General features: G+C 47.9%; 1 protein-coding gene across 2 annotated transcripts in view; it reads left to right on the top strand.

The window, feature by feature from the left end:
• The first annotated feature begins 648 nt into the window (after positions 1-648).
• Positions 649-25,048, top strand: part of FAN1 (FANCD2 and FANCI associated nuclease 1) — a 264,195-nt gene continuing 239,795 nt past the window's right edge. Inside the window, exons 1-2 of one of the 2 annotated variants that reach the window (XM_086958384.1) lie at positions 668-777; positions 8,748-8,799. The gene's annotated coding sequence lies outside the window, so the exon portion shown is untranslated. Of the gene's footprint in view, positions 778-8,747; positions 8,800-25,048 lie in introns of both variants that reach the window. The other variant, XM_086958383.1, reaches the window with a different exon arrangement.

The raw sequence follows: 25,048 nt of genomic DNA, 5'->3' as shown, positions 1-25,048 counted from the left end.
GAGACTTGTTATGGTTACCTTTAACTAACTTTCTATCTAGAAAGTCAACCTAACTCTTATTGTTACTATTTTTGCAATGTTATTTAATGTTCCTTAATTTTTGGTCCTTACTATGTTTATCTCTCCATATCATTTTCTTTCTTTAGACTCTTTTCTTTTTGTTCTCTGTCTTTTTTTCTTTCCTCTTTCTTTTTCTCCTTTTCTCTCTCTTCTTTTTCTTTTTTTCTTTCCTTTTTCTCTTCAGGGAAAATGTTTCTAAAAATGCATTTTCAATTAGTATAGCTATATTGCATAAAGATATTGAATATTGTTTTCTTACTCATGATCCACGTTATTATGCTTCCTGCTTCTCTAGACTTTGTAATGATGTTTACTTTGTTTCATTACCTCAATAAAGCATTTTAAACTGAAAAAACGCTTAATAGCATAAAACACGTAACAACATTTGCAATCATGTATTAAAGTGAACTTTACGAATCAAATCACTAAGCGCAAAAGATTTTTTCTCTCAGACGCCTGGACAGCACGACACTCACATACTCCATTTCCATGGCATACCAATGAGTGTACAACGAGCATTCCGTATGGACTCGCTGTAGGGATAGACCGAGGACGCGACGTATTTATCACGTGATGATGTCTTGTAACGTCAGTGCCAAGGGTTTTTCCTCTAATAGGAAGGGATTACTTCGATTCAGTCATCGAACTTGGTTACAGACAGCGGAAGGCAAAATGCAAAGTGAATTTTGTAAGAACTTCCTTTTGGGCGGTGGTGAGGTAAGGTTCGCGTTCGGAATCTCCCGCCAATTCAGTATCTCTATACTTCCTCCGGCACGGAATCCTGGGCTTTCCCCGCCACTGCTCGGGGAACCTGCTCTTTTCAGTGCTAGTAACATATTGCAATGAAATAGATTACAAAGGCCGACTACACTATTGTACAACCCCTGCCACTATGCAAATGTGCTTGAAGTACATTGTAACCCGAGAACAATAACTAACGCAAAGGATGCCAGAGCCCCTCAACTACACCATACACGCCAAACCCCACCCAGGCTGCAGACTACTTGTTGTGTAAGCCAAAATGGCATTCGTTTTGTTGTTACCCGTCTTAAATTGTCTCTGCTATAATAGAAGACAATTGGAGAAATCCATTTCCCCGATTTTTGTTTTTTTAAATCTCCCTCTTTCTTGTTCTAAAATGCTGCCATGTGTGCCTCAGAGAATTGAATATGGGTGGTAGCATACATGCCAATAGTTGGACACAACCAAGAGGGACATTAAGAGCCACACATTGGGGTGGAGGTGGACTTATTTGCCTGACAGTTGTGGAATTGTTTGAGCGGGACAACCTTACAAAAAAAAAGTAGCCTGTTTGACATAAAAAAGTGAGTCTCTTCTGTATGTGAGGTATTGCCATGTATGAGGGTATTAGGGTAGTGTTCCGGAGGTGTGGAAGGAAGTAATACGTAGTAACAATTGGATAAAACGTGTTACGGTAACCAGGTGACCCCATGTATAGCCAAATACCAGATTCCAGTACTGTTATGTGCATTATTTGTACAACGAACAAGGCAACAGTTTTAGAACAGAAAAGTGGGAGATTTTGAAAAAAAATATATAGGTAATATATTTTTTCTACTTCTATTAAATCGGAGGCAATTTTAGATGGGAGACATGTAAAATAAAGCCTGAATATTGGAGGGTATCCTGGCGCTGAAGCAGGAGCTATATAGGCCAAGTCGCGGTCAGGGATAGATGAAGAGACAGGTCTTCAGTTTCTTGAGAAAATTGAAGACCTCAGGAGGAGGCTCTGATGTTCAGGGGCATGTCATTCCAAGTTTTAGCAGCGAAGTAAACAGTAGGACAAGGCCCGACCGTAGGATCTGTTTCTGTGTATGTGGGAGGGAGGTGAATGTAGGAGTCTGGCTGAGCTCAGGTGTCTGGTAGGTTTGTGAAAGTTTGAGGGTTTTGAGTAACCTGGGGCCAATGTTGTTTAAGGTTTTGTATATGTGTGTGAGGAGTTTGAAGAGTTCTCTTTTGTGGATTGGGAGCCAGTGGATTTCATTGAAGCGCTGGGTAATGTGAGGGTGCAGTGAGAGGTTGAGGGTGAGTATGGCCAGAGTTCTGTATGTCTGAAGGCCTCCTGGTCAGTTGAGGGTTGATTCTAGCATAGAGTGCATTTCCGCAGTCCAACTTGCTGGTGATGAGAGCTTGGTCGACCGTTCTGCAAGTTTTGGTGGGGAGCCATTTGAAGATCTTCAAGAAGATGTTTAATTAAACCTAAAGGAGAACAAATGCAACATCTCATTCCCCGGGCCTCTACCAGAACACATTGTGTGTTTGGCTGTATTTGTTTGAGGAGTAATGGAGCAAAGCCTAAATGTGTGATATTTCCCAAGGGGGACCAGGCCTTGATTGGCTGAATTTGCGATTCAGGAATTGACCATTGGGGAGTCCTCTTCATTGGAGATTGAATCGTAAATGCCAGGGAGGGGCTCAAATTGACAAAATCACCCCCAACAATCAACCTAATGTCGGGGCGGACGGGGCACGGTAGAAATAAAGGAGTTTAGTACATCAAGGTTTGACAATTCCTTTTTCAAACTTAGACATTAATAAGAGCAAGCTTCAGCTTAGTTGGAAACCTAGGCGTTGTACATTAAAGGTCACTGGACCAAGTTTTCAGGGGAATAGCTGTACAGCCCACGTGTGAGCCAACCCAAATAGATAAACCCCCAGATGCTCAGCCCCTCTCTCTTGTAGTGGCTGGTATATTAAATGACACAAATCCAACCCTTGTGCAGTCGTACCTTGCCCATGTTTCTTGGAACATGCAGATGTCATACTGGTCCACAAAAAGCCCCCATTCTATGCAAGACAGTTTACTTTTGAGGCCAGCAATGTTCCAGGACAGGATCTTCAGCTTACTTCCTGTATATTGCATTTCTCTGGGGGCATCAGGGTGGTGTGCGTCAGGGGTGGAAGTGCCATCTGGTTGAATCAAGATGGGGCCACAGATGTTACGATGGGTGGGTTTGCCCTAGGAGTAATTATATTGGGGGAGGCAGAAATATTAAAAAGTATGGGTCCGGGGAGATCTCGTGGACCTTCAGGCCTGCGAGGTAGCTACGGCCTGGGCCTTTATTTCTGGCCCTGCCCCTGGGTAGGAGGGCTGGGTTAGGTACCCAATGCCAGACTCCACTCGTCCTCCCAGGGTATCAGTGTGTTCTTTCCTTGACCCAGTCCCACTATCCCTAGTTGTCAGTCCACATCTTACAGAACCCCAAATCTGTTGGTTACAGGTAGATGATAGAATAGAGGTCTGGTGAGAGGGTACCTGTAGCCAGTGTTCTGATGTTCTATATACTGCCTGTGATAATCTGAGATTGCATTTGCCCTACCGGAGTTGTGAGAGTTGGAATGGAAATGGTGAAACAGAAGGGCTCTGACCTCTGTGTGGGGCTCTAGGGGGCTACATTTCTGGGGTAGTAGCATGCGTACAGTCTGGGGATTTTTAAAATTGATGACAACACAATCCCCTTGGATAGTTAGGTCTCGCCTGTCGATGTGCATGCGCATCGATCAAGCGAGACTATGGGGGCTTATCCACTCTTTATCCACTGCAAGGAATCGTGGCGATTCCTTGCAGTGCCCGTGACTTTTAAGCTCAATGCGCATGCGCATTGAGCTTAAAAGCGCGTGCACGTCCGTCTTGTTTTACCCGCTCCGCCCCCTCCCCTTCCCGCCGTGTCGCATTTCTCCTCCCCCCTCCCCTCTCTTCCCTCCGTCTTGTTTGTTTATTTTACCCGCTCCGCCCCCTCCCCTTCCCGCCGTGTCGCATTTCTCCTCCCCCCTCCCCTCTCTTCCCTCCGTCTTGTTTGTTTATTTTACCCGCTCCGCCCCCTCCCCTGCCCGCCGTGTCGCATTTTTTTTAAAATCCCCACTTCCCCCCTTTTTGGTTTGGTGTGCGGAATTGTGGCTTGATCTTGTTTTCGGTTGTGCCAATTACTTAGAATCTCGATATCTGGAGCATGGAAGCCCGGGCTAAAATGCACGTTCATTTAGAGGGATACGCGCGCTGACCTACATACCACCTCATTCATGAGCTAATGCGACCCGCAGCCATAGAGCGGGAACGTCAGCTGACTCTGTTGTCGGGGAGCACTGAAGAAGCAGTGGCCATGGTGGCGTGTTTGAAAGCCGCTCTCTGCTAGTGACAGCGGTAGCTTCTCCAGGCGAGTCGTCCATTTTCCGTATTTTTTCATGAGGTGGGTGTGTAATTTGTCACCGAGTCTGTTCTAGTAATCCCCTTAGTGCTCAACAGTATTAGCCTGAAGTACTTATGTAGCTCACAAAATGAGCAAGTAAATGATTTATGGAGAAGGTTCAGAATTTTCGATACACAACTTCTTTGCTCGCACTTTTGCCGGTAAGCAGATTCAGTATTCCCTTAAGCGTGTATTTTCACTGTAGAGATATTGGTCAGGTCTACATTTTCGGCTTTCCCCCATTTCAGAGTTGTTAGTGAGAAGTCAATAGTAACCCAATTGTTTGTAAATGAAGGCATTTTACTCCTGATCCACGCTCACTCCCTGTTTTGGCCAAGGGTTCTGGCTGTGATCCTATTCCACACCCTCTGGCGTTAGCTCGCTATGATATTCGTGTGGTGAAAACCTTACAAACACTCTGTTTTGTACGTGTTGTAAAATGGAGACCACCGTTCTCCAGATACACAAAGGCTAAGGTGGGCTTTCAATGAGGATAATCAACCGAATTGTGGTCAAATTTGTTTAGTGAAAAGGGTTTTTCACGTCGATATCATTAGCAGGCTTGCGGAGTCCATGGTCCAGTAAGTGTAAACATAGTGTACCTATTCATGCCTCTCAGTTCACTGAGTACTCTATGCTCAGACCTCATATGTTGACCACCTCACTCACCCTCACTCACTCCCCTCAACCCCTCACCCTCAACCCCTCACTCACCCTCACTCTCACTCATCCTCACTCAACCACCCTCAACCTCACTCACCCTCAACCCCTCACCCTCACTCACCCTCAACCCCTCACCCTCACTCACTCACCCTCAACCACCCACCCTCAACCCCTCACCCTCACTCACTCACCCTCAACCCCTCACCCTCACTCACTCACCCTCACTCACCCTCAACCCCTCCCCCTCGACCCCTCCCCCTCAACCCCTCACCCTCAACCCCTCACCCTCACTCACCCTCAACCCCTCACCCTCAAACCCTCACTCACCCTCAACCCCTCACCCTCAACCCCTCACTCACCCTCACTCTCACTCATCCTCACTCACCCTCAACCCCTCATCCTCACTCACCCTCACTCACCCTCAACCCCTCGCCCTCACTCACTCACCCTCAACCCCTCACTCACCCTCAACCCCTCACTCACCCTCACTCACCCTCACTCTCACTCACCCTCACTCAGCCTCAACTACTCCCCCTCACCCACCCAAAACCCCTCACCCTCACTCACCCTCACCCTCACTCACCCTCAACACCTCACTCACCCTCACCCACCCTCACCCTCACTCACCCTCAACACCTCACCCTCAACCTCAACCCCTCACCCTCACTCACCCTAACTCACCCTCACTCACCCTCACTCACCCTCACTCACCCTCACTCACCCTCACTCACCCTCACTCACCCTCACTCACCCTCACTCACCCTCACTCACCCTCACTCACCCTCACTCACCCTCACTCACCCTCACTCACCCTCACTCACCCTCACTCACCCTCACTCACCCTCACCCTCACCCTCACCCTCACTCTCACTCTCACTCTCACTCACCCTCAACCCCTCACTCACCCTCACTCACCCTCACCCTCACCCTCACTCACCCTCACCCTCACTCACCCTCACCCTCACACAGTGCAATAGTTCTCAGACCATTTCAGTTAGAGCTTTTAGAAATGTTTATGGCTTTTTTTATTTGTAATACTTTCGCATTGGCTACAGGAAACAAAAATGCTAAACATTTACAAAAAAACCCATAAACAATTCTAAAAGCACTAACTCTAATGGTGCGAGACCTATTGCATTTCCAATGCTTGTTTTTTTGCTGGATCTCAATCAAGCGACTCTCCGGACCATTAACATTTCCCCAGCCCTTTCATGGGGAAACTGCCTATGCCTTGCCAGCCAAAACAAACTTTTATGGCTCAAGTCTAGTTGTGACTCCCTCTGGGTATTATTGAGTACTGGTACCCCTGCCAAGATGATCACGTAGGGGGATGAGGCTGGTGGAAGGTCTATAATTGGCTGGGTGACTGCTTGCAACCTACCCACTGGGCTCTCTTCCCTCCCCGACTCTTCTCTACTTGTGCTAGGCCCTGATGCACTATTAGTACTTTGATGGATACTCCGCATGGTATGGGTTGAAGCATCATTCCCAGCCTCGCAATGAGGTTTCCTCAAATTTAAATGCAATGTCCTATCTTACCCCTGTTGCACACCAGAGCACTGGGGGTGCGACTGGTGTCTTGGCTAGTGATCATGTGGATAATGGGGTCTTGAGTCCTAGATGTCACTTGATTGTCCAGGGGAGCCCGACTGGCAAGATCTACCTGGCAACTGGAATCACCCCCCTCAGTGCAGTTTGTATTGTGTTAGCACTGGAGTGCCTTTGCCTTGGATGCCCCATGGTTGTGAGGTTATCTATTCGATCAACTAAAGAGGCAACTTCTTCCTTAACGATAACGCTGAATTGGGTCAGCATGTTTGCTAGTAGGGTCTGAGCCCAGGATGGATAATTTGAATCTGTACCGGTGTTAACAGTGGATCCTGCTATTGCATTTGGCTTGGGAGTATGCTCTTCACTTGCCTCGGGCCCCCTTTTGCTTTCTTGCTTTTAGGTGCCCCCCACTTGCTTGCTTACGTTTCCCATTCTTGCGAGTACCTACCACAGCGCCCCCCTTTCGGGTTACAATTGTCAACGCATTTGCTTGTTGCAGTGGGGACGGGGGAACATTTCCCATTGATGAGGGGGCTGCAGGGGTAATATTAAGAGTAGGGGATACTGTTATGGGAAGAGAGAGATCTGTAGTTATTGACAGATGCCTCTCAGTGCGTTCTATTTCTGTTGTGACAGCGCCTATAGCCCTTTGTAATATTCTGTCAATAGAAGTTGGGAGGAGCGGTTTACTTGGACCCGGGACTCTTTAGTAACACAAGTACGTTTCCCCATTGTTCAACGTAGGAAGGAACCACAATAAAACCGCCCTTAATGCAAGTCGAACAGTCCAATGGACAATAGACAAGCACAAGAGCCTATAAGCAATATAATTAATAGATGACCCAAAAAGATTGGTTAGGCCCGTAAGTGAAGGTGACCATTAATCCCCTCCCCTTGAACACCCACAGTCATGCAACGATTAATGTTATGATGGTAAGGGGGGCGCCAAGGAGAACCCAGTCTACTTGTAGTGGGACAGTGCTTGTCGAACTGGTCCTGCGCTGTAAAATGAGGTACGGCACTGACATATACTCCGGAGCATATGTTCTTCCTCAAGCACAGTTCTTCAAACTCCACTATAGGATGACCAGTTAACAGCGACTACAGGATATTTGGTGGTAGGTAAGCTGGATAGCCTAAGTGCGACAAAGGAAGTCTTACCCTTGGTCTAAGTCGAAGGTTAGAATCAGGGGTGGTGGCCCTGCCCTGCTTCTTCCTGGCAATGACAGGCAAGGACGCGCCTGCCCTTGGCCCAGGCACAACCCGCGCGCATCCCGCCCTGCAGGTGGTCCCGGCGCGTGGTGCTTTGGCGCTCCTCCCTCGTGGGAGTGCACAGATCCCTGGGACTTGGAGTCCCCAAAACCGGCAAACACAGCAGCGTTTATCTTGTTGTTGATACCTTCAGTATTGAAGCTTGTGCATATCCTCCTATTATAAGGACAGAGGCAAGGAGGATGGGCGAAGCGGTAATGAAGCTATTACTAGTAATCATTAACCTGAGTCAAAGTAGTTCCTGTCTCAGTCCTGGAGCCTTCCTCCTTCTGAGGCATTCCTTAGCACCTCCAATAGTTCTTTAAGCTTGTAAATTGTAGGCTACTCCTGGAAGGAAGGCAGCTTTTACACCTACGTCATGATTAATACAACAAAATAAATACCACATGTTAAGCATGCATGTCTCAGAGGTTCGGACTACCTCATTCTAAGGACTGGAATGAGGCGGACTATGATTCGGGGTAATGAAGGTAACTGGTAAGTAATAGGTTCAATACCAACTATGAAAGAAGGCATTTCGGTATGTAGTAAGGTACTGTGCATGATGGAATGTATCAGGGCCTTTTCCTTCGCATCACAGAAGGGAGGAGATAAATTACCTAAAATATGTGAGTGCGCATGTTTCATTTATTGGCCAACAGTAATCTTTGTCACTCTATTAACCCTAATTTGTCCATAGCCACTACCACCACTCTGTCACACCCTATGCATGTCCCTAATCCTGAGCCTACCGCTTACCTTATTGTCCTGATTTCGATCTTATGTTTTAATGACATTATTTTAATTGACATGTCTTACTGTTTAAAACATGGGTTTAGATGACAAGATGCAATCATTGTTTTTTTGCGGCTAGGTACATCTTTTATTTAATTCTGTTAACAAGTCCCTCTTTGACGATTTGGCTTGTAGACAAAAAACTTGCTGAGATCGTTTCTAATAAAGACAAGCATTTGGCAGCGAAGGTTAGTGATCAACGCCTCTCTTTTGTTCCAGGAAATACTGCACACCAGATAACCATTTCCAGAAATAATGGACTCTTTTGTAGGTCAGTCTACATTTTTAACTGCAAGTTTTTCTCCCTTTCATCAAAACGCAAATCATTAAGCTCTAATCTTACTTGTTGATATCTAGTGTTGCTGGGCAAACGCCATTGCCTAATGAAGCAAGGAGACCTTTTAAAAGATATTGCTATAAGTAAACAGGATTGTCTAGGACATTTCTTTTGATTAGGGCCTTTTGAATGGTTGTGGCAAATACATTATTCATTTGATTTCAGATTTAAACCTATGTCGTTTGCAGAAAGACTCTGTAAAAGCAGAATTGTTGTCTACAATACCTGACTAATACGCCTGCCATACCCATTTGTGTAAATCTGATTTGTGCCATAGGCAAAATACCCACCCATGGTACTAGTATCTTCTATTTCTGAATTTAATCTTTTACGTTATGGGCTCGTGTGAGCACCTTTGAACATGCTTTAGGATGAAATTAATACGTTTAGATTGCAATGCAAAATTGAGATCTGAATCTGTCAATGTTTGGCTTTACTTCGCAAAACAAAAAAGAGCATGTAGTAACCCAGTTAACATATGATTTTGCACATGTATTGCAAGCACGTATTCCAATACGATCACTGCTAGCGTTTTTTGGTTGGTGGATGTGCAACCCCTTTTTCCCTTTCTGTGATGTAGTTTTTCCCATATCAAAGATGTGAACCTATAAACCAGATCTGCCACTGCTGAGCGTTACTAATCGATTTTGAGTCGTGCTGAAAAAACGAAGAGCATGTGGTAACCTAGTTAACACATGCTTCCGCACATGTATTCCAAAACAATCACTGCATCTTCCATCTATCCACATTCTGTATTGCACTGTCTTGTCATCTCAATAATTATGCAAACACTGGAAGTTAAGTAAATACTTCACTTCACTTTGATAACTTTATTTCGGTCAAAGACCATAAAAGTGCAATAAAATATGTACAAGCACAATAATAAAACATAAATACTTCAGAATTAAAAAGTTATTAAACGTTGGTTATCAAAGGAATAGTAAAGCATAAAAGCAGTAGTCCATTATTCCTTGTGGATAAATGCAGTTCTTCTCCGCCACATGCCAAATAGAAACTGGGAAACGGCAAAAACAATGAGAGGGGCAGTGTCATAAGTTAGGACTCTACAAGCATGTACACAGTGTCTAAAACCCAAGTTTTTGCATAATGGGATAATCCAGCACTTCCGAATTTCACTGTTTGCTGGGCAAAAGAAGAGGATATGTATAATGTCTTCCCTGGCGTGATTACAGGCAGGGCAGTTAGCCTTCATCGTTTTTGCCCATCTAAGTGTGAATGCCCCAACCGGTAAGGAGCCGTGCCTCAATTGAATATATAGTTTTCTTGCCAGTGGGGGCTGCACCAGGTCCAAAAACGCCTCCATCCTGTATTCAACTTTTGTTATGAGGATCTCAGTGGACAATCTGCCCAGGGAAGTAGAACAGTGTAGCAGTTTGAGGTTATGCGATTTTACAGCTGCCACCAGTACAGTCCTTTGCATCCTCATACAGCTGTCCTCCGGTGTATCCCAAAATTGGGGAAGACCAATTTGGTAAAGGAGAGTCTTAACATGTACCAACCAAGGTTAATTCTTGTTCTTTAGCTGCCCCCAAATAGTATTAAATTCTGCTCTAAACGGTTCAAGCTCCGGCACAGCCCAAAGCCTTCTCCAATAGAGCAGAGGTCGAGCTGCCACCAGATCAGTAATAGGTTCCAGACCCAGGTCCAAGCATAGTGGTAGCAGGGGCGTGCTTTGTGGATGACCAAACAGATGTCGCATGAAAGAATGCTCGACTTTCATTAGATTACATACATTAGTGTGTCCCCAGAGTTCAGCAGCGTATAAGGCTGCCGACCTGACCTGTGTTTTGTATATCTCTAGGGCAGGGGTAGCCGGTTTAAAGGTTGAGGCACTATGGAATCTGCCTACTCCACCCATGATCTGTGCAAGTCTCAAGGAGGATTTAGAGACTTGTTGGTCCCATGTAAAGTGTTCAGTCAAAGTCACCCCCAGATATATAAAGGTCTTAACTCGCTCAAGTGGGTTCCCTTCAATGTGGGGTTTGGGCGGGTGTGCCTCGGGGGGTCGAAGATCATAAACTTGGTGTTCGAGGCATGTGGGCTGCTAAATTCATATCTTAGCATTAGATCGCCGCCTAGTGTTGGGTCCGGATGATCGCACATTGTTGTCCTGGAAGAGTCTTCGAAGTATCCTGAGATAGGTGGCTCCTCCCCTGGACTACAGTGCGCATGGGCATCGGCTCCATCCCCAGATTGTTTTTTTCCGCCATTGGGTTCGGATGCGGTCTCGACGTCTCTCTGTCGGAACCGAGAAAACATAACTTTAAACGGCCAAAAGGCTTTGTGTTCTTTACGTCGGTATTGTTTGCGTGCGGTCTCGAGTTCTTCCGTCTCTCGGAGCCGGAATCAGCGGAGTATTTCCACTCTTCGGACATCGAGGCCTTCTCATCGCGACTCGACACCGAGTTTCCAACATGGAGCGGAGTCCGTTTAAACTCTGTCCGCTCTGTGGGTCCAAATACCCACATATAGACGTGCACCCGGTCTGTAACAAATGCCTTTCGCCAGACCATAACGAAGGAAACTGCAGGGCCTGTGCGAGTTTCAGGTAAAAAAAGACTCTCACGATTCGGCGCGCGGTGCGCCTTGTGGCCAAACAAGCGGCCCCGGATCCAGAAAACATCTTCGACGACCAAGAAGAGGAGGACCAGAGCCATCATCTTCAAATCTCCCCGCCCGAGACGGAGGTCGAGGCAGATCCGGAGGACGACGACGGAGTCGTGGGTCAAGGCCTTGAATACGTCGACGAGGTAGGGGACGACGAAGAGGTTTATGGGGCCGCGGAAGATAGCTCAGAGGACGAGCTATGCCCCGAAGTTTACGGACATAAAGAGCGGGTCACGGGATCGCCTGTCGGCCTTACCCAAGACCCCGTAGCGCAAGCCACGGCCCCGCCTTCAGGCCCGGCCACGGACATACTTGCTGCGCAGAGGGTATCGAAACCGAAACTGAAAGCAACGGTATCGACTACACCTAAAATGGCCGACCCGAAACCGAAACCGAAACTTAAGGACTCAGGCGTCCCTAAGATGGCGATCGTAACAACAAAAACGAATAAGCCTGCAGCCTCATCGACTCCGTCGACCTCCGGTCCACAGAAGTCGAAGAAATCTGGCGATTCCACAGGGTCGAAATCGGCGCCGGAGGAGAGATCCTCTAAAAAGGGTGGCACGCACAAGACAAGCGCGGCGGCGCCGGCAAAGCCCGCCAAAGCCAGCACCACAGCTCCGGCTCCGACTGGGACATCTGCGCATCGGTCCAAGGACTCGGGGTCGGCGGACGTGGCATCATCGTCCAACCCTCCAAAAGACCAACAGAACGTCGGATCCGAAGGCAAGGCCACCTCGTCGGTGCCAAAGGCCACTGTCACCGACGCATCTCTCATTGCCTCTTCACTACAACGAATTAGGGAGAAGGCCTCTGCTTCGTCGGCGCCGGCGCCATCGCCGCAGAAGGCGACAGACGTCCCGGTCAAGCCTGCAAGTAAACTCTTCTTCCTTCTGCCGCCAAAGTGGCGCCGAAGGCCTTTTCATCAAAATCGACGCCAAAGAAGTCGGAATCTTCTACGGCAGGGGCACTTTCAGGTCAAGTTCTCGACTCAGAAGAGGAGTCGGAGTGCTTTATAGACGCAGAAACGGGCAAATTAACCCATTACAAAAGGAAGATCACTTCACAGCCGGTGGAATCCTATGTCATCCCCCTGAAGAAGAAAAAGTTTCCACAGGACGCCTCAGGCCTCATGGAACCTATCCAGCCCCCTCCAAGAAGGAGCCCAACACCGTCTCCAGACCACTCTGAAAGTGAGGGCTATGATGAAGATGACCAATACACTTTCCCGGTCAATGAACCAGGTGCACAGCCGGATTCATATGATGACATTGGGGACCAAGGCACCCAAAATGTGGGACAAGACCCACAGGCTTTCAGTACACGTGCATCCCCAACAGAGGATTCTGCAGGTTTCCATGCACTCATTAAGAGGGCAGCTGCTAATCATGATGTGGACATGCATGCTGACCCAGTTGAAGAAGACTTTCTATTCGACACTTTTTCAGTTTCGGAAAGAACTGTAAAGACACTGCCTATGCTCAAAGGGGTCCTCAAGCATGCTGCGGACATCTTTAAAGAGCCTACCAGGGCGAGGGTGGTCAATCCACGTATTGAAAAAAAGTACAGACCAGCGCCTGCAGACCCTGCATACATTCGGGGACAGTTGCCGCTTGACTCCCTTGTGGTCGCAAATGCCCGTAAAAGGGCCAACTCCCAGACAACGGGTGAAGCTCCTCCCCCGGATAAGGAGTCCAAAGTGCTAGAGGCAGGAGGCAAAAGAGTGGCTGCGCAAGCTGCCAATTTCTGGCGTATTGCAAATACACAGGCACTACTGGCACGTTATGATAGGTCACATTACGACACACTAGAGCAAATTGTGCAACACCTGCCTCCGCAGTTTCAAGAGGGCACCAAAATGATTATACAGGAAGGACAACTGATCTCCAACGCGGCCATAAAGTGTGTACTTGATGCCGCGGACACAGCCGCTAGGGCCATTAACACTAGTGTCATGCTGAGACGACAGGCGTGGCTCCGCATATCGGGGTTTAAACCTGACATTCAAACAACCATACTTAATCAACCAGTCAATCCTGATAGACTGTTTGGTCCAGATGTTGACACCACCCTAGAAAAAATTAAAAAAGACACCGAAACTGCTAAATCTATGGGGGCCCTACAATCACAGCAGTTTCGTGGCAATAGTTTTCGTCGCTCAGGTGCCCGTGGAGTCACCAGAGGACAGATGGGTCAGCAGTCACAGTTCCCTAGAGGTGGAGCACAATCCTCGTACCCCAAACAGAACAAGAGGGGCTACAGGGGAAACAGCAACAAAGGACGCGGCAGAGGGACCAACAATTCACGCTCCTCTGCCCCAAGCAATCAGTGACTCTCTGTCACTGCCCCCCGACCACTTGACACCTGTCGGGGGGAGACTACAGCAGTTCCTGCCCGTCTGGATCAACATCACCACAGACAGGTGGGTGCGACAACTTATCCAGTACGGTTATTGTCTAGAGTTAAAATCCACTCCACCCAACATTCCACCAAGGCAAAGACCTATGTCCGCAGAGCACTTGCACTTATTGCAGCAGGAAGTGGTGGTGATGCTGCAAAAAGGAGCAATCGAGCTTGTGCCAGTGGGGGAGGAAGGCACAGGGGTATATTCCCTGTACTTCCTCATTCCAAAGAAGGACGGATCTCTCAGACCAATTCTGGATCTCCGTCCCCTCAATCTGTATATACTGTCAGAGCATTTCCATATGCTTACACTGCAACAGATTCTTCCCATGTTAAACAAAGGAGACTTCTTAGCAACCTTAGACCTCAAGGATGCTTATTTCCACATTCCACTACACCCGTCCCACAGAAAGTACCTCAGGTTCACTATCCAAGGCACGCATTATCAGTTCAAAGTCCTACCCTTCGGAGTCACCACAGCCCCAAGGGTGTTTACCAAGTGCCTGGCGACAGTAGCAGCGCACCTCAGGAGGCAGAACATCCATGTCTACCCCTACCTCGACGACTGGCTCGTTCAAGCCAGGTCGGAACAACAGTGCGCCGCGGACATGTCGACTACCATTCACCTCCTTCACGACCTGGGTTTCTCGTTGAATTACCCAAAGTCACACCTTCAGCCGGCACATGTCCGGCAGTTTCTGGGTGCGACAATCAATACCCTGACGGCCAAGGCGCAACCAAACCAGGTCAGGATAGACAGCATGCAGTCTCTAATCCAAAAGTTCAGACCGAGACACTCACTTCCAGCAAGAGTGTTCATGCAGTTGATAGGCATGATGGCCTCCTGCATCTTCATAGTCCCTCACGCACGGTTGCATATGCGCCCGCTCCAGGAGTGCTTAGCAAATCAGTGGACACAGGCTCAGGGACAATTAACAGACCTAGTGTTGGTTACCAGTCGGGCATACAACTCTCTGCATTGGTGGACTCCACACAACCTTTGCAAGGGCCGACTGTTCCAGGAGCCAGTGCCACAGGTTATCCTGACAACGGACGCATCTCTCCAGGGATGGGGAGCTCATCTGCTCACTTACACGGTGCAGGGACTATGGACTACGCAGCAACAGAAGATGCACATCAACTATCTAGAACTGATGGCGATCTTCATGGCGCTCAAGTCCTTCATTGTACATCTGTGCAACAAAGTGGTGTTAGTCCGGACGGACAACATGACCGCGATGTACTACATCCAAAAGCAGGGGGGCACCCACTCACCGCAGCTGTCTCACCTGGCTCAGAGCATGTGGAAGTGGGCCATTCAGAGGAACATCTTCCTCATGGTAGAACACCTCCCAGGGAAGGACAATCAGATGGCGGATCTGCTCAGCAGATACAGCCATCAAATGCACGAGTGGGAGATACATCCATCAGTACTCCAGCCGTACTTCCAAAGGTGGGGTCGTCCAGAGATAGACCTGTTCGCCACAAGGGAGAACGCAAAATGCCAAAGCTTCGCCGCCAGGTTCCCACACCCGCAATCACAGGGCAATGCGATATGGATGAACTGGTCAGGCAAATTTGCGTACGCTTTTCCCCCGACACCTCTGATACCACTGGTGGCGAGAAAACTAAGGCAACACTCGATGACACTCATCCTAGTTGCTCCAACGTGGGCGCGCCAGGCCTGGTACACCACGTTCCTCGAACTCTCAGTGGTACCGCATCAAAGACTGCGCCTCACGCCCAGACTTTTGACGCAGAACCATGGAGAAATTCAGCATCCAGATCCGCACCAGCTCAACCTAGCGATCTGGCTCCTGAAGTCTTAGAGTTTGGATACCTCAACCTACCTCCTGAATGCATGAACATCATCAAGGAGGCGAGGAAGCCGTCAACCAGAGCATGCTATGCCGCAAAATGGAAGCGTTTTGTCATTTACTGTGCAGACAATGACATAAACCCGCTAGATGCATCTATCCCTAACATCATTTGCTATCTGTTACACCTTTATAAGTGCAAACTAGCGTTCACTTCTATTCGGATACATCTATCCGCCATAGCAGCTTACCTTCAAAACAGGCAGCATCTCTCGGTCTTCAGGGTGCCTGCCATTAAAGCGTTTCTTGAAGGTCTGAAACGAGTCATTCCCCCAAGAACACCGCCAGCTCCGGTGTGGAACCTCAATGTGGTCCTCACCAGACTGATGGGACCACCATTTGAGCCACTGCACTCGTGTGAACTACAATTCCTAACGTGGAAAGTAGCTTTCCTAATTGCTATTACGTCACTGAGGCGTGTTAGTGAGCTACAGGCGCTCACAATCCAAGAGCCATTCATTCAGATTCATCCAAATAGGGTAGTGCTACGTACTAACCCCAAATTCCTTCCAAAGGTGGTGTCACATTTTCATCTCAACCAAACTATCGACTTGCCGGCATTCTTCCAGAACCCACAAACAGTGGCGGAAAGAATGCTCCATACGTTAGACGTACGGAGGGCATTGATGTACTACATAGACAGGACACAACACTTTAGGAAAACAAAACAACTTTTTGTTGCCTTCTCACCACAACACAAAGGCAACCCGATTTCCAAAGCAGGAATAGCCAGATGGATTGTTAAGTGCATTCAAATCTGTTATCAAAAAGCCAAGCGCACTTTAACAATACCCCCAAAGGCGCACTCCACACGCAAATTGGGGGCATCCATGGCTTTCCTAGGAAACATTCCTCTAGAGGACATTTGCAGAGCAGCCACGTGGATTACACCACATACCTTTACAAAACACTACTGTGTTGATGTACATTCCAAACAGCAAGCGGCTGTAGGACAGGCTGTTCTCAAGACACTTTTTCAGGTTTCTGCAGCTGGCACGGGCAACCGCCGCTGATGGAGGGACTGCTATGTATTCTATGCTAAGATATGAATTTAGCAGCCCACATGCCTCGAACTGAATATGCTACTTACCAGTATGCATCTGTTCTTGGCATGTAGGGCTGCTAACATTCATATCGCCCACCCTCCTCCCCGGTGCCTGTCGCAGCTGCAGATATACTATTGTATTCAATCATTAGCATGGACATCCTTTACACTTTTCACTCCATCCTCTGCCACAATGGCGAAAAACAATCTGGGGATGGAGCCGATGCCCATGCGCACTGTAGTCCAGGGGAGGAGCCACCTATCTCAGGATACTTCGAAGACTCTTCCAGGACAACAATGTGCGATCATCCGGACCCAACACTAGGCGGCGATCTAATGCTAAGATATGAATGTTAGCAGCCCTACATGCCAAGAACAGATGCATACTGGTAAGTAGCATATTCATTTCTCCAGGTTGATCTTCAGACCCCGCGAGGCGCAGAAGGAAACAAACCCGTCCAAAACCCGCTGGATGCCCGATGATGTCCGCGACAACAACAAGGTGTCGTCTGCGAACATCAGCGCGGGCACCCTACCAGTGGCCAGGCGAGGAGCATCGTTATCCCGGACACAATTAAGTCTATCTATCAGGCCATTGACATACAAGCTAAAGAGGGTAGGGGCCAGTACGCAACCCTGGCGTACTCCCCGGGTAACAGGGAAACGATCGGATAATTCCCCGTTTTTCCCACACCACACCTGGGCGTAATTCCCAGTGTGAAGCCTGGTTAAGGCATCTAGTAAGTAAGGAGGGAGACCAAGTTCCTCCAACACCGTCCAGACCCTCTCCCTAGGGACCAGATCGAATGCGGCCCGCAGGTCCACAAAAACAAGGTCAGTGGCGGTTTCTGCATGAGGGCGTCGGGGCTCCGCCCCCTTTACTTTCAGCCCCTGGGTCAGCTATTACAAAAGTAAAACTAAATTCTTTTAATAATCAGTCAAAAAAGAAAACGATTTACACAGACCTCTACTTGCTTGAGGCCGGGCTCAGGGCTGTTGTAGCTGCAATGATAAACGATCACGAGTGTCATGTCAGTGACCCTTGGAGTGAAACCCATGCCTTTCGTTTTGGCCCTGAGTCTACTTTGCCGGGCTGGTGAGCTCACTGCCCTGAGGCTTGTGATGTCATCAGCTCGGCAAAGACATAGCCTCGAGGACCAGTCTCCACCCACTAATGACGTTGGGCTAAACTTTGCCCCGGGCGTTTCAGGTTCAAGCCCTTTAACGCCAGGGGCTGCATGTCAGTCAGGGAATGAAGAGGACGGAACCCCACCCTTTCCCAACACGTCACAGGGGGTGGGTCCTGCCCTCTGATAAGCTGGGAAAGGGAGTGGTAGAGGCTTCAGGTGGGAAGCCGAGTCTGCGCAGTTTGTCATAAGGAATGTTTAAGACACACTGCGCAGACACGCTTCCCGCGCTGCTGTTACAGTATAGTGTGATTGTCTGCCATCAATTATTTGCAGCTCTGGCATTTCAATGGGAGACTCTGGTCACAGCTTATGAAGGCGCACATCTCTTTCAATAGCCTACCTCACCCCTCTCACGTCCGACTCTTTCTACCTATCCAAGGCCCTTCCCTGGGTCTCCTCAGGCCCCAGACACCGTGCTCCTGTGTGCCGAGTAAAAAGTCCGACTGCAGCTGGCAATTTCCTGATTATTCTACCCACGTTAACGAGAGCTGCCAGGGACGCTGAAGCCACTTTTCAAATTATCACACTTATAGTTCGAGCAGAGGCAAGAGAAAAGGAGTCAAACACCTGTGCTGAGTGAGGTGGACAAAGAGGGCCCAGTTGTCCGTAATCAGGTGAGGGACTCCTTCAGTCTGACTCTGTTCTCTGTTGGAGATAATTGGCAAAAACTCAGTTTGTGTTAGTCCGTCCTTGGTGGGTACTTAATGAGCTGTGTTTGTCTTCTGCTTTCAACAACTGATACCAGGGACCTGACTTCTTCCCTTTAGCTTCATGCTCCGAGGGCAGGGTGCATGCAATGGGGAGGCCAGGTTCCCTACGAAAAATGAATGTGTCCTTGTGTAACGCGACAAGTGCTCATGTAAAGCGCTCTGATATACAAAATCTTTGGGTCAAGTTCGCGCTATATAAAGATCTGTTAAAAATAGGAGAAAACAATGCTCCATGGTTGAGCCAAAAGCTGATGGCACACAGATGTGTACGTGTCAGTAGAATGTCTGTTATGTTGTATTTTATAATATACAAAAATATAATCTAGTAAAGTGTAGATTTTTTATCATCACCTCCAATGGGACATACTTTAATAAATGGTATTTAGGATACTATATTTCTGTTGTACATTTTGTTACTACCATACTACATGTAGGGACTTTAATCATTGACTCCTTTTAAGAAGGCAGTAGCTTGAATCATAAAGAATTAAATTAATCTGTGAGTGAGTATGAGTGATACTCAGTGCTTTGCAACAGCTGTAAGTTTATAATGGTAGATGAAGCTCTTCTTTAACTGCATTACATTAATCAAATTGTTCACGGTCCAAGACAGCACACAAGACTCCAATGGTTATTTTTTTGTAGTTTGGGGCTATTGGTCCTTTTACAGAACCTGAGCATCCATTGTTTGACCTCACTTTATTAATACAAGTTAAAAGTCAGCAACAATGTTGTCATGCTTGTGTATTTATTAAAACAGTATTGGCTTGTAGTAAATATATTAAGGATCATAATATTGCTACATTGGGCATTCATAACATGACGAAATGTAATGTTGCATGATTTTCACAAATATAATTTCTTTCCTCCCTGTCTTGGAATCTGCGTGCATGCATCCATTTTATATCATGACATGCGAGTATCTCTGAAACACCCTCTACACAGTCAATATAGCTGCAGAGAGTCATAATTGGATGCAAAACAGAAAGGCAATTTAATTCTAATAAAAGTAGTCCGAGTGAATGCAAGAAAAATAGGTCCTGGGTTACAGATTGGCAGTGAGGTCAAAATTGCTGATATGTAATGGATGCTGTAAAGCTTCTCTTGGCAGGATTGTTGTTGGTGGAACTATTCCTGGTGGAGTTACTGCTGCCATGTTGTAATATATTGGTGGTAATACCACATACGCTAATTCCACTCTCAATAATTCTGGTAATTGAGTATGTTTCCTGCTTCCGCCGTGAATGAATGGAATCACCACATCAGGCTAAGAGCTGCGCCTTTTAAAGAGCACTTAATAACGAAAACTAGTTGTATTGTAATTGCATTTATATAGCTTTTAATACCCTTTACAAGTTGTTAAAGCTCTGGGGTTGCAGAGTACCATGTTACCCACAATAAAGGTAGTAGGTAGTTTAGTGCTTAATATTGTTGTACATTTGTTGGGTATGGGATTATATCTTGTGCTCTGAGGATTCTGAAGCATTTCCTCTAGTTTCTAGTGGTGGATTGAGTTATTAGGCTTGCTGCTCTTTTCTGAAAAATATTAACTCCTGCATGTAGGTTCCCCTTTTGGGTTGCCTACTGCCCTAATGCTAACAGGGAAACTGACCCACAGGCCCCCTTATAAAATAAAACATTAACAATTTGGTGGAAAATGCATAATTTTATCCCATTGTTTAAAAAAAAGATTTGCACTGGGAAATGCGATCTGCCTCCTAAAAAATGCTGCGTCACTTTAAAGAGCACCTCAACACCCCCGCAGTTCCAGCCCCACCTCTCTCAAACTTCACCAGCCTCCACTGAACAAGGTAGAGGCTGCCACCCTCTACTCTTGCAGTTTTCCAGTATAGGAACTGGAGTCGAAAGATCTGGTCCAGAGTCGAGACCCCTGATCTAAAACCGGCTTGGAGGGTGGTCAAGGTTTTGTTTTCCTCCATCCAGCCCAATAATCTCTCCAGCAGGATTCGGCCCATCAGCTTCTGGGTAGTGTTGAGTAGACTAATTGGTCTATAATTTGATGGAGCGAGCGGACAGCCCTTTTTGAAAATTGGAACAATCTCGGCTCCCAGCCAGGTCTCAGGTACTGGGGAGCCCTGTAAGACAGCATTGAACAGAACCATCAAATATGGGGCACAGATCTTTGGCTGAGAGCGAAAGAGATCTCCAGGGAGCTTATCCAGACCCGGGGCCTTATTCGGGAGCAGTTTCTCAATTGCCAGTTCAACTTCCCTGAGTGTAATATTGTCTGAATTATAAGTGGGAGTCCCAGTAGGGGCATCCTTTCTCACTATTGCGAGACAGGATCCAGGGCCCAGGACCTCCGGCAGTCTACACTCGTGCGGGGGGTCTGGGGCCATGGGAAGCTCGGGAGCTTGGCTGGAGCTATAGTTTCGACAGGGGGAGATCCCTGCACCCGGGGCCCCCAGCAGTCGACACTCGTGCGGGAGGTCCCGGGCCGTGCTAGTACAGGAAACCGAGATCCCGGAGCCCAAGGCCCCCGGCAGTCTCATGCAGGGGGTCTGGGGCAACCGGAATCTCGGAAGCTTGGTCAAAGCTAAGATTTTGACAGTCAGAAGGCCCAGTGCCCGGGGCCCCCAGCAATCGACACTCATGCGGGAGGTCCCGGGCCGTGCGGGCACGTCGAACCAAACTCCCGGGGCCCCCGGCAGTCGGCTCTCGTGCCGGAGGTCCTGTGGCGCACAGGCCCGAGGCTCCAAAACCAGTTCTCGCAGCCCTTCATGGGGCTGACACCCAATTTCCTCCAACTCAGGGCTTCTATAGAGTGACTTAAAGTGGGCCTCCCACACTATAGGGGCAATATTCGAGACCCCCAGTGTCTCTCTCACCTGTCACTGAAGAAGTAGCGATTAGCCAAAAGGTCTTAGAATCTTTTAGGAGTAGTGCCTGTCTCAACTCTTCCCACCTAGATTCCTCCCACTCACTCTTTGCTCTAATGAGCACCTTCTTGTACAGAAGTCTAGTTGTTCTAATTTTAAGGATATCCTTAGATTTAATTGCCTTAAGGAGGTCTTTCTTTGAGTTTTTATATGCATGGTGTGCCAGGGATGTGTTTTATTCCGGCGCAACTTAGTCCCACTAACCGGATAGAATACATCCCCTAGACTCTCAACTAACTTTCTGTGGGTCTCTATAGTCTGCCCATGGGAGGTGGAATTTCCCATATCTCTTATGAATGGAACAGCTATCTGATAGATTTTTGCGAGACGAGTAGGAGAGTCTAGGCAAGAAGGCCATTTGACTCTTTTCCTGTTATTAGATATAATATGTGGTGGAACTATCGGAGTGGAATTAGAGTCAGGGTTAGTTAGTCCAAATGCACCGGGTTTAAGCGTTAGGACCAGCGCATTGTGATCACTATCGTGCCTTACGACAACCCCGAAGACTTTAAACTTGCCCCAATGTTTTGCTTCCAACATGAGGTAGTCAATGGTGGAAGCTCGGTTTGTCCTATTATATGTGGGCAGGCCGGAACTTTCGTTGTTGCCCCTTCCATTGCATGCCCGCAGAGACATTGCAAGGGTCAAGGCCTTGATTTGTAGTACTAACGGGGTCCAGGGCAATTCTTGGGGCTGGAATTTGCCAGAGCAAATCGACCTCATCCTCCTCACACAACTCGGATCCACCCAATGGTTCGAACTGACAGTTCAGATCGCCACCAAGAATGATCGGGGTTGCAGGGTCAAGTGTCTGGAGGAAATGGTCGAGTGCTTGAATAGTACTCGATTCTTTCCCGTTCACGGTAGGCCTAGAGTAGATATTAATAATAGCCAATGTAGATCTACTAACAGATGTTAGCAAAACACATTGGATATCTGGCGAGTTTGTGTCCACCTGTACAGCCTGCATACCCAAGTGTAAGCCTACCCATATGGCAAGGCCACCCGAAGGGCGGCCTTTCCCACCTGAGACTGCAGGGATGTCATAGGTAGCAAAACCGGGACTGTCACTCGCCTCGAGGGACCAGGTTTCTTGCATCAAGCAAATGTCATGAGTGGTCATAAAGGAGGACCAGTCTTGTACGAGTAGCTTGCTCTTTAGGCCTGCGACATTCCACGAGAGTATTTTTATACTACCTTCCATAACCTTAACTTTATCCTTCTCACCCCCTTGTTCTCTTGGTAATACCTGGCCCAGGCTCTGTTCAACCCTTATCTCCTCCCTCTTTGTGGCATGAGGGCAGAGGATCTCATAACTAGCAGAGGATAGTGTATTTTCCTGTATTGTGACACCTTCCTCTGAGTTACCCTCATTATGTTCTCGTGCGGGCGTACATGACTGAGTGAGTCAGTCCACCTCCTCGAGGATGCTAAACCTATTCCAATGGGGTTGTATTGGGTAGAACGGGGTGTGTGGAAGAAAACTCTCCCCAAATGGCTGCCAATGGTGAATCCCATTCAGGTGGGAGAGAGGATTTCTGGTATACTGTGGTCTCCTATTGTGAGACGATTTGTGGATTGGGGTAGGATAGAAGTGCAAAGGGAGTATTTGGGACTCTCTGTGGGAAGGGGTTCTACAGATGTGATCAACAGCAGAGGAGTCCCTAAAATTAATTGTTACAACCTCCCCTGCCACTGTTTTAGGGCCCCTTCCAATCCAGTCTACTCTTCTCACTGCCAATATGTGACCTGAAATGTTAGGAGGTAAGGGTCTATTTAGGCTCAGCCACTGTATACACTTATTATGTGGGTCTACCTCCTGTTTTCTCTTCCCCTCACTAAGGGGTGGAACACCCACTAGGGCCACTACATATGGTTGTGCTTCTGGAGGCAGATTTATTGTCGGCAATCGTTTAAAGGTTGCCTTAGGTGGGGGAGATCTTGATGAGGGTACTACTTTTTTTGGTGCCGTGTTTTTACCCTCCTTGGGATGTTGACTAGATTTAACAGTTTGGCCCGCAGCGGGAGATATGGTAAGACCTAGTGGTTTGGCTACAGGTGTAGGAGGGGGTACGAGATTTAACGATTTAGCGGCAGTAGTTGCCGGTCCAGGTTTTCTATTTGGTACTACTGGAACAGTAGATTTAGCTACCTCAAGACAGGGTACCTTTGTAGAGTCACCAACTGGAGCAGGGGATAACGAGTTACCTTGGGAGTTATGTGGCTTAGTTGTCCCCATAGTCTTATTGTTTAACATGGAAGATAATCTATCAAGTTTTAAAACCAAAGGTTTAATGTGGGAAGCAATTATTTGCTCTAAGCTGTTCTGGAGATCCGTCACCATATTGGTGACCCAGCAGGGTATCCCTGTAGTTGGGTGCCGAGGATGGTCAGATGGGGTAACCAAGTTATGATTGGGCTGTTTCTTTGTACCTAGATTTTTAGGAAGACTATCCTTTTTTGTCTTAGAGCCCACCCTACCAGGTTTTGAATTTGCCACAGAGGGAGGAGAAGTCAAGATACAGGGTTGATCGTCATTGTTAATAGAGGACTCAACTAAAGCCAAAGATAAATCATCAGCTACTGAGGTCTCAGCCGGAATCTGTGCACAGGGCAGCTCGGCAAAGGTGGATGTTAAATAAGAGTCCAGGATCGTGGGATCAATGGCAATAGCCGAACAATGTTCGCCTTGGTCTTTAGAGCTTATTGTGGGTGGGAAGGATAATCTTCTTTCGGTATTTTCAATTGCATTGGCAACCACCCCTTTGGTCTGTTGTAGCATTTTATCAATTGCCGTCAGTGTTGGGAGGGACTGCGGCATTGTGGCCTGAAGTCTAGTATTTGGACGTGAAGCAGATGGTTTAGTTTTCTTGCCCTGGATACTCATATTTGCTGTAGGTTGCCTCGTTAATTAACAGCAAGGTATGGGGGAAAGTATAAAAGACACGATTAGTCCAGCACAGGAATGGATTATCGCTCGCACTCTTAAGGGGGGGCAACTAGCACAATGGCCCACAAATGAAAGGGAAAAGTGGATAACAGTACCTTGTGGAAGGGTGCCGGATACTTTCAGGATTAAGTGCCACTGAAAAGGGGGGTGGCCCGTCCCGTCCCCAGTCGTCCACGGACGGCCACAGACGGCCCGCCCTCTGCCCGGGCTCCGCCCGGCGCCGTCGCGAGCGTCCTTGACGAGGAGGAAGCTAGCGAACTTTAAGCGCCTCCGGGCGCGCTCCACCAGGAAGTGGGCGGTTCAGCCGCTATGCCCGCTGGGAGCTGTAGTCTTCCCCCGCTGTGGCCGTCTGATGGTGGGTGCAACGGCGGCGGGGAAGAACAAACAGCATCAGGGCCCCAGCGGCGATGTCTCCAGAATGCCTCCGGTGAGTCCTGCCCCCAGGTTCAATGCGCGATGTGCCCCGCTCCACCGAGGGAG

The sequence above is a fragment of the Lissotriton vulgaris genome, chromosome 2_1 (genome assembly GCF_964263255.1).
Source record: "Lissotriton vulgaris chromosome 2_1, aLisVul1.2, whole genome shotgun sequence".
NCBI classification, from domain to species: domain Eukaryota; kingdom Metazoa; phylum Chordata; class Amphibia; order Caudata; family Salamandridae; genus Lissotriton; species Lissotriton vulgaris.
The sequence above is the reverse complement of the archived record's forward strand: the minus strand, read 5'-3'. Positions and strand labels throughout refer to the sequence as shown.